This window comes from Silene latifolia, chromosome 8 (genome assembly GCF_048544455.1).
Source record: "Silene latifolia isolate original U9 population chromosome 8, ASM4854445v1, whole genome shotgun sequence".
NCBI classification, from domain to species: domain Eukaryota; kingdom Viridiplantae; phylum Streptophyta; class Magnoliopsida; order Caryophyllales; family Caryophyllaceae; genus Silene; species Silene latifolia.
Window position 1 is genome coordinate 5,087,415 of NC_133533.1, and position 8,035 is coordinate 5,095,449.

The 8,035-nt window shown below is 35.8% G+C and overlaps 1 long non-coding RNA gene across 1 annotated transcript; it reads left to right on the plus strand.

The window, feature by feature from the left end:
• Positions 1-6,167: 6,167 nt before the first annotated feature.
• LOC141594011 (uncharacterized) lies at positions 6,168-7,734 on the plus strand. The gene is made up of 3 exons (XR_012521976.1): positions 6,168-6,678; positions 7,002-7,202; positions 7,352-7,734. It is a non-coding gene; the product is annotated as an uncharacterized LOC141594011 (long non-coding RNA).
• The last annotated feature ends 301 nt before the right edge of the window (positions 7,735-8,035 follow it).

Here is an 8,035-nt window from a genome sequence, read left to right on the forward strand (position 1 = left end):
AACAAAAGAAATCAAGCATTAGCATATGAGCATAAAGCAAACGTAAACTATCATATGGAACGGAAGAAGTATAACATACTCCCCCTGATTCATCATATTCTTTACATTTTCTTTTATATATTCAACCTAATTTTTGAATGTCCTTTTTGGGGCTATATATATAGTTAACACAATATAAGTGTATATATGTATAGTTAACAGAACATAAGTACCCTTAAAGTCATATACAACCTCTATCCCGGTCATATATTGTCCTATTTCAAATATTGATTTCAAATATTTGTGGAGTTGCAACCCGCTTTACTAATGATTTCAAATATTGTTCTTTGTGGGCTAATTACTTCATAAAAATTGGTCAAATTAGTAATTTGTTAATTATTTTAAGAAGAGGTATCTCGTAAAATAGTCTCGTATTAATAGTATACAACTAATAAGAGACATTACTAACTATGGAGTTAAAAAAATGAAAGACATAAATAGTAAAAATAACCACCTTTTAATGTGAGAGGGCGTACAATAAGAGTATTGTGAAATCGTCTTGAAGGATAATTAATGACCGTGAAGAATAGGTATTGCAGCAGGAGCTGAGGCACAGGTCAGCAACAATCCTGACTCAGCTGCCACACCAACTCCACCAGTCATTTTTATTCAAGTGTAAATGCAGTCGTTTAGACTGCTTTTAGTCCACTGTTATTCTACCATTACTCTGCTGTTATTGCAGTATTATTCCGCATAATGAGCAGTTATTTTGTTGTTATTGAACTATTAGTCTACACTTATTCCACTGTTATTCTACTTTAATTAAGCTTTCCTATTACTTTTGCTTTCTACAAACACTATCCATTTCTATTCAACTGTAAATGGCGGTTTTTTCTCAACTGTAATTCTATTGTTATTCCACCGTTATTCTGCTGTTATTGCACTATTATTCCGCTTAATAAGTAGTTTATTCTGCTGTTATTCCCCTATTAGTCAACTGTTATTCCAGTGTTATTCTAATTTAATTCAGTTTTCATATTACTTTTACTTTGTTCAAACACTATCCATTTTCTATTCAATTGTAAATGGCGGTCGTACTCTACTGTAATTCTATTGTTATTCCACCATTATTCTACTGTTATTGCACTATTATTCTGATAAGGACTTCTGCTATTCCAATGTTATTCTTTAAATACTAGCTAAACATTACACATAAACAATAATTTGGAGCATAGTAGTTACACAATAAACATCAACGTTCTAAGATATTAAAAACATTATTTTTGAAGCAACAAATATTTTAAACAAATATTTTAAAGCAGGAACCCTGGACCATCATGGATAGATTTTTATATCTTTATTCTGTTTTCTCGACGCCGCTGCAGTCCTCCACAAATGCTCTCAACTTCCACTGACTCATCCTTAAAAGGGTTTTTGTATCCATCCATAAGTTCCATGACTTTCAGAACTGGTGTCCAATTGTCAGAGATTGAAGGATAGACTTCAGCGTAAGACTTCTGCAAAGCATTCACACCAACGATGAATTGATTGTCCATGTCGGCTTTTGTGTAGTTCCCATTTTTCTTTTCCTTCAACTGCGCAAACGTTCATTGTGAAGTTCAGCAACCTTCAATTGTGCTCTAACGTTTTCGAGCTCTGTTATTAAGACCTCTTCACGGTTTTCTGCTGCCTTTACATTTGTTCGTGTATCGATCAACTCTATTGAAAGTGACTCTATTTTCTGTTTCGCTTCATCGATTTCCTCCCTTGTTGGAGACCTTCGGTTATCCTCAGTTACGTCACTCATTCTGCACCATGGGAAATATGAACCTTTTTGCATTAGAAAAAAATGTTCAAAATATTTCAACCAAAAACAAAGCAAAGCAGAATAAAGAAAATTACCTTTCTGCAGTATCCAATATAGTGTAACCAAATAAAAATAAAAATAGAAAGATAAGAAATTACCTTTTGCAAAGGAGATAAAGAGGTTTTTTGGAATGAAATGTTCAGTCTGTGTTTTTTTTCCAATGGAAGTATTTATAGGTGGTTGTGAGATACAAACAGTTTTTTTCTAATTAGATTAGATTAGGTAACTGTTGTGAAAACTGAAAAGTCTAACTGCCTTTAATTAATAATACTAATTTGTTATTCAACTATTATTGTAGTGTTAAATGGAGTTTTATTTATAGTTGGTTTGTGGAAGACAATCAGATAAGATTTAAAAAAAAAAAGTAAATTAACTAGTAATAATTCTCATATAATGTAGGTCTCACTTTATTATCTAGTAACATTTTAATTAGGATAAAATATAATTCAAACAATGATAAATAGTAAAAGTCTTTGACGTTTAGACGAGGTCTTCATCATAGCCCTTGTCTTTTGCGTCTCTTGTGTCTTTCTCAGTTCATGCATCTGATTCATATTCATGCAATTTTTACTTTACTATTTGTCATTGTGGTAACGTAACAATTAGAGCAAAATAACAAAATATTAATAGCAGAATATTAGTAAAATAACATAACAGCAAAAGAATAACAGAGTAACACCAGAATAATAGGGGAATAACAACATAATAACAGGATAACATTAGAATAATAAGAGAATAATAGTTCAGATTCATACCTCTTCAGTTTCTGATTCTTCTTCATCATCGTCATCAGAAGAGGGGCTTTGAGCAAAAGGAAGATTACAAGTTCTACTGTTGTGGTTTACCCACTTCTTGCAGTTACCGCATCTTCGCTTCCTCTTTTCTGGCTTGCTCTTGGCCTTTTCTTTCGACGACCTCAATCTTTTGCCACTTCCCTTATTCTTGGCCTTGTTTGGCGGTCGAATGTCAATATCATTTGAAGCTGTGATGCCAAGAAGAACCTCAATTTCCTGGCTTTTAGTTTTCGGTTCAATTGGTCATGTGATGTTCTCCCTGAACTGTTTTGGGGTTTTTCAGCGATTGCTTTCATCTGTTTAACCGTAGCATAAGTGTCCATCACCCCGACGATTTGCATAAATCTCGGACCAAACCTTTGACATCTCGGGATTCTCGGCTTTCTTGATGTCGGCCCGTTAATGTCTTTTATGAGCGTTTCAGTTTCATCTTGGACAATTGGTCAGAGGATTTCTTTGTCCATCGAGCAAGGACATAAGGCTCAGGTATCTTGTATACCTGCCTACCATTCCACACCCACAGTATATGTCGACAGACAATGCCATGCCTCTCAAACAGCTTACATGCACATTTGCTCTCGTTAGTTTGGATGTTAAATTCCACTCGGAATTTTCCGTTCTTCAGTCTATCACGAACATCATGGTACTCCACTATCCCTACTGTTGTCAAACCCCCGACCCCCATGCTGCATGTCGCATGTTTGACTTCCTTCTGAAAGTCTGTAAAGATAGGATGTGTGTACACAAGTGACGCATGCATCTCTACGTTCATTGGTCCTACTTTCTCGAGCATACTATGCTCGTTGGTAGTATCCATCCGCCTTTGTGTATGCCTTTGTTGTTCTATTGCAGAATTGTACCTCATCCAGAACTCGACAAGGGTTCCAAAGTGGCTTTCAAACCGTTTGAAATAGCTGTTTGAACTTTCAGATCTCTGGGTTGTCCTCAGCAAACAACCTAGAGGCAGATCGCGAAAGTAAGCTGGTATCCACTTTTGTCTGATTGAGAACACGTACTTCAACCAGCGGTGGTTTTGCATACCATGTGCTTCAATAACGGTTTGCCAGTTTTGTTCAAATTCTTTTGGTTCTAAGTCAACATCCCAAACAACAGCATTTATGTCAGTCATAAAATCTGTGTCATTACAGATTGCTCTTCCCACCTTCTCGGACACTTTCGCATGATATGCCACATGCGAAGACTTGTGCACTGAGAATTCTTTAAAACATTTGGGCATTCTTTTTTTAATTCTAAGGCATTTGTCTCGTTATTATACACCGAGGTTGTTGATGGCCCCATTGCTTTCAGAAATTTTGTAAACATCCATTCACATGATTCCTGACTCTCAAATTCAAGTAATCCAGCCGCAATAGTAACTGTTTTCTTGTTGTGGTCTACTCCCGTGAAGGGAGTAAACAACATGAAATATTTGTTTGTCCCATAAGTAGGGTCAAAGGAGATCGTGTCTCCATATAATTTGTAGTTGTTTATGCCTTCCTTATCAGCCCAGAAAACCTTTGTCAAACATTTGTTCTCATCCTCGTCATAAGCAAAATAGAACCCCTTTGTTTCAGCAAGCATTTTGAAATGCCCAATGAACATTTTGGCATCCTTATCCCCAATGTAACACTTGACATTTCGTTTGAAGTTTTTGAAGTCTAGCAAAGAGGCACCGATATTCTGATAACCATTTGAGTATTCCTTGAGAATTCTGAAGCTTAATGTTGGACCTATGTTTAGCTGAGTATGATCAATAATTGTCCTCTTAATGTAATCATGGACGTCCCTTGACAGCTTTTGGAATTCTCTATTTTTGACCGAGTAAAGAGAGTAATTGTGAACGTCTATAAAGACGTCCACAATATATCCAGCCGGTCTGTCGTCTGTTTTTGGACAGGTTCTCAACCTCATGTTTGCCTTGCAGTCACACCTTGTCAGAGCACGCTTCTTTGGTTGTCTATTTTTTCGCTCTTTCTTCTCTGTTGTACTCGAATTACCAGCTTCCTGATTGTTTGATTCAAGACGCAGCTTTCTTTTCATATCTCTATACCCCTGTCTGTTACAGACTAGTGATTTTACGTTGACGCCCCCCTTTACTTGCGCATTTGTGTACTTTCTCACATCAAATCCACAAGCCAATGCATATATGTTATAGAACTGTATTCCATCCTCCAAGGTAAGAAAGAACATGCCACGCTTAGGCGTAAAATCACTCTCAACAGCTCTTACCCACTGTTCAGTACCCCCGGGTGTACTACTGTAATGAAGAGTTGGAACAAACTCATCGTCTTCGTCGTCTGAACAAGTTGGGCTAGTGAATATATTGTTATTTGAAGAATCACCAATATTTACAATTGCATTTTCCCCAACAATAAAGACAGTAGAAACATCTGCGACAGTAAATGATTATAATTAGTTCAGTCAGAGGACAATAAAATGACAATAACATCATAATAACAGTAGCATGAGGGAATGATCAACATTTCAGTAATATGAGAATAACAGTATGATAACAGCAGCTGGAAAACAAACGACAATCAATAACATCACAATAATACTAAATATGTTATTCTTATGCTACTTTCTTATAAGCCATATGTTTTCATGCTACTGCACAATAATATCACAATAATAGTACAATAATATCAGAATAACAGTACAATAATATCATCATGTAACTCTACTGTTACAATAATAGTACAATAATATCAGAATAACAGTACTCTTATGCTACTCTAATACAAGCCAGACAATACAATAATATCAGAATAACAGCTGAGAAATAGATAAGAATCAATACTCTATTGATTGAATAAGTATCATCACTATAAGAATAAACAGCTGAGAAACAGATAAGAATCAGTAATAGTATAATAAACAACAGCTGAGAAACATATAATAATCATTATTACCTGTTTCATATTTTCTGTGGAGTTAATTTCTTCGCTAGAATTGTTATTAGTCTCGTTGTCCATCATTTATGCCTAAAAACAGGAAAATCAACGATTCAATTCAATTAAAATCAACGAATTTTACATTATTTTGTTTTAATCAGAAAACATGCATGTGAATCAATGATTCAATATAATAAAAATCAACGAATTTGTCATTAAGTTCGAAAATCGTTTACCTGTAATTCGTTTGAAGCTTGATTTCGGTAATCGTATAGGTTTTCGATCAGAAGATTTGTCTGCCTGCAATTCCTTGTGTTTTTTTAGGTTTTGATTTTGAAGAGAGATGTAGAGAGAGAAAGAATATCGTGTGAATGAAGTCGTTAGTTTAGTTTTTAGCTGCTTTTGTATTTTCTGTAATTTCTTTTTTCTTTTTTTTTTCTGACTTGTCAGTTGATCTCAGCCCTTGGTTTCCTTTGATCCAGTGGCTAAGATTTTCCAAAGCGCAAAGTCACCGTAAGAACCAAACTCACGAGATCTCGTGAGTTTGGTTCTTACGGTGAGTTGTGAGTTTGGAAAATCTCAGCCATTGGATATGTGGAAATAGAAGGCTGGCATTAAATCCCCGCAATAATAATAAACAACGCTGAGTCAACGACAACAAAAATCAAATACCCATCTCTTCTCTCTGAAGTATCTCTAAACCAAGAAAAATCCAAAAAAAAGCCCCAAATCATGTGATTAACCATAGGATTATTTGCAGTTTAATTATTATTATTATCAAATCAAATCAATACAATTCTAATTATGTCAATTTTTTTTTGATGCAGCGGATCAAACGATCGAATAAAAAAACCTAAATCAACACATGAATAATTCCAATACTAATTGTAATCCGTATTTATATTCGAGCTCGCAACTGGGCTGCTGCGTTGGTTGTTTAATTGGAGGTTAATGAAGTGACGGTGCCAGCCATGGCGGCTTGGTTTCGATTCCGAGTCAGGCTGTTGCTGCTTGTGGGAAGGAAGGTTGTGCTTGTGGTGGTGCGTCGACTTATGTTGATGTTGCTTGTTTACTTGATCGACGGCTTCATATAATTAACAGGTCCGATGTGGTTTCATTTTGGGAAACCACTTGTTGTGCAAGGGTGAGTTAGAGTCTTAACTATTTGTTGGGAGTACTATGTTAGAGTCTCACTAAAATTACAGGAGTAGAGTAATGTTATAGGATTGAAGTCTGGGACATTAATTTTTGTTGAGTTCACAGAGAGCCATTGTTAAAACTGTCGATCTCTTCAGGAAAATAATTATGGTATGACACAATCATACAGATGGTTGTTACTGCTTGTAAGTTGTGAACCTGTAATGTTTTTATCTTTAGAAGTTCATTAGGTTCTTGCTTTACACGCTTGTTTTAATCTGAAATGTACTATAAAAGTTCCGGATTTTAATGTTTTCCGGACATTTGTAGACAGACTTTGAAAGAAGATAAAGCTCTTGTCAACGAGGACTGGAAAGATTACATATTACCTCTAATTCACTCGGAGGAATTTGCATTGAATCCAAAGTTTTTCAGAGTAAAGGATTACTTCGCTGCAAAAAGTCTTGTAGCCTCTCGATCCTTTCAAATTGATGATTGCCATGGTGAGGGAATGGTTCCTCTGGCAGATTTGTAAGTTCCACTCCTACTTCTCACTTAGATAAAGTTTAAACTTCTACTCTGGTAATGATCTATAGGTCCCCAGTTTGCTTCATCTTTCCCAATATATATTGCATTTCCTCTATCATCATTGCTCATTCGACAATTTTCTTGATCTATAGATGCTTAGCATTCTTGGGATTGACATTGGAGAAGAAGGCGTAAATCATGATCAGTCTACGAGATGAACCACCGTCGAATCCTGAGTCAACAAAAAATGTGTTTATTAGCAGCAGTAAGCCTTGTTGCATCCGGATTTCCTGAGTCAACTGAATCTGATTGAATTCATTTAAGCTCGTGTTTATTAAGGTCTTTTTATTTGTCCAGTCGAAAGAGTATAATTTCTTGAAGTTTAATTTCGGCTTATTTTGGATCGCGTTTGAGTTACTAGACAGAGGTTGTGTTTGAGTTACTCATGCTTTGTGCCAAATGTTGTAGTCCATCTGAAGTTAGGCGGAAAATGAATTATTTAGAGGTTTTTGTTTTATGATTATCCGTTTTCTAATGTGTGGTTCACCTAAATGTTGTATAATAAATTGTTCCGGGTGTAATTCCGGAGCAGTGATTAGTTACCACCCGTGGCTCGTCGAATAATGTCTTGAGTTGAATCCTTCTTGTTCCTATCGTTCCTCTCGGTCTCTCCTGCAACAATGAACGAACTGAGGGCTTGGCTGGGTGCCAAGCGTACTCACTCCGACGCTCAAGTCAGTAAACTTAAAGGATTAAGCTGTGTTACTTGGATAGATGCGTATTGTAGAGAGATAAAGGAGATATTACCAAATGAATAGTGTATTTAGGTTATGATT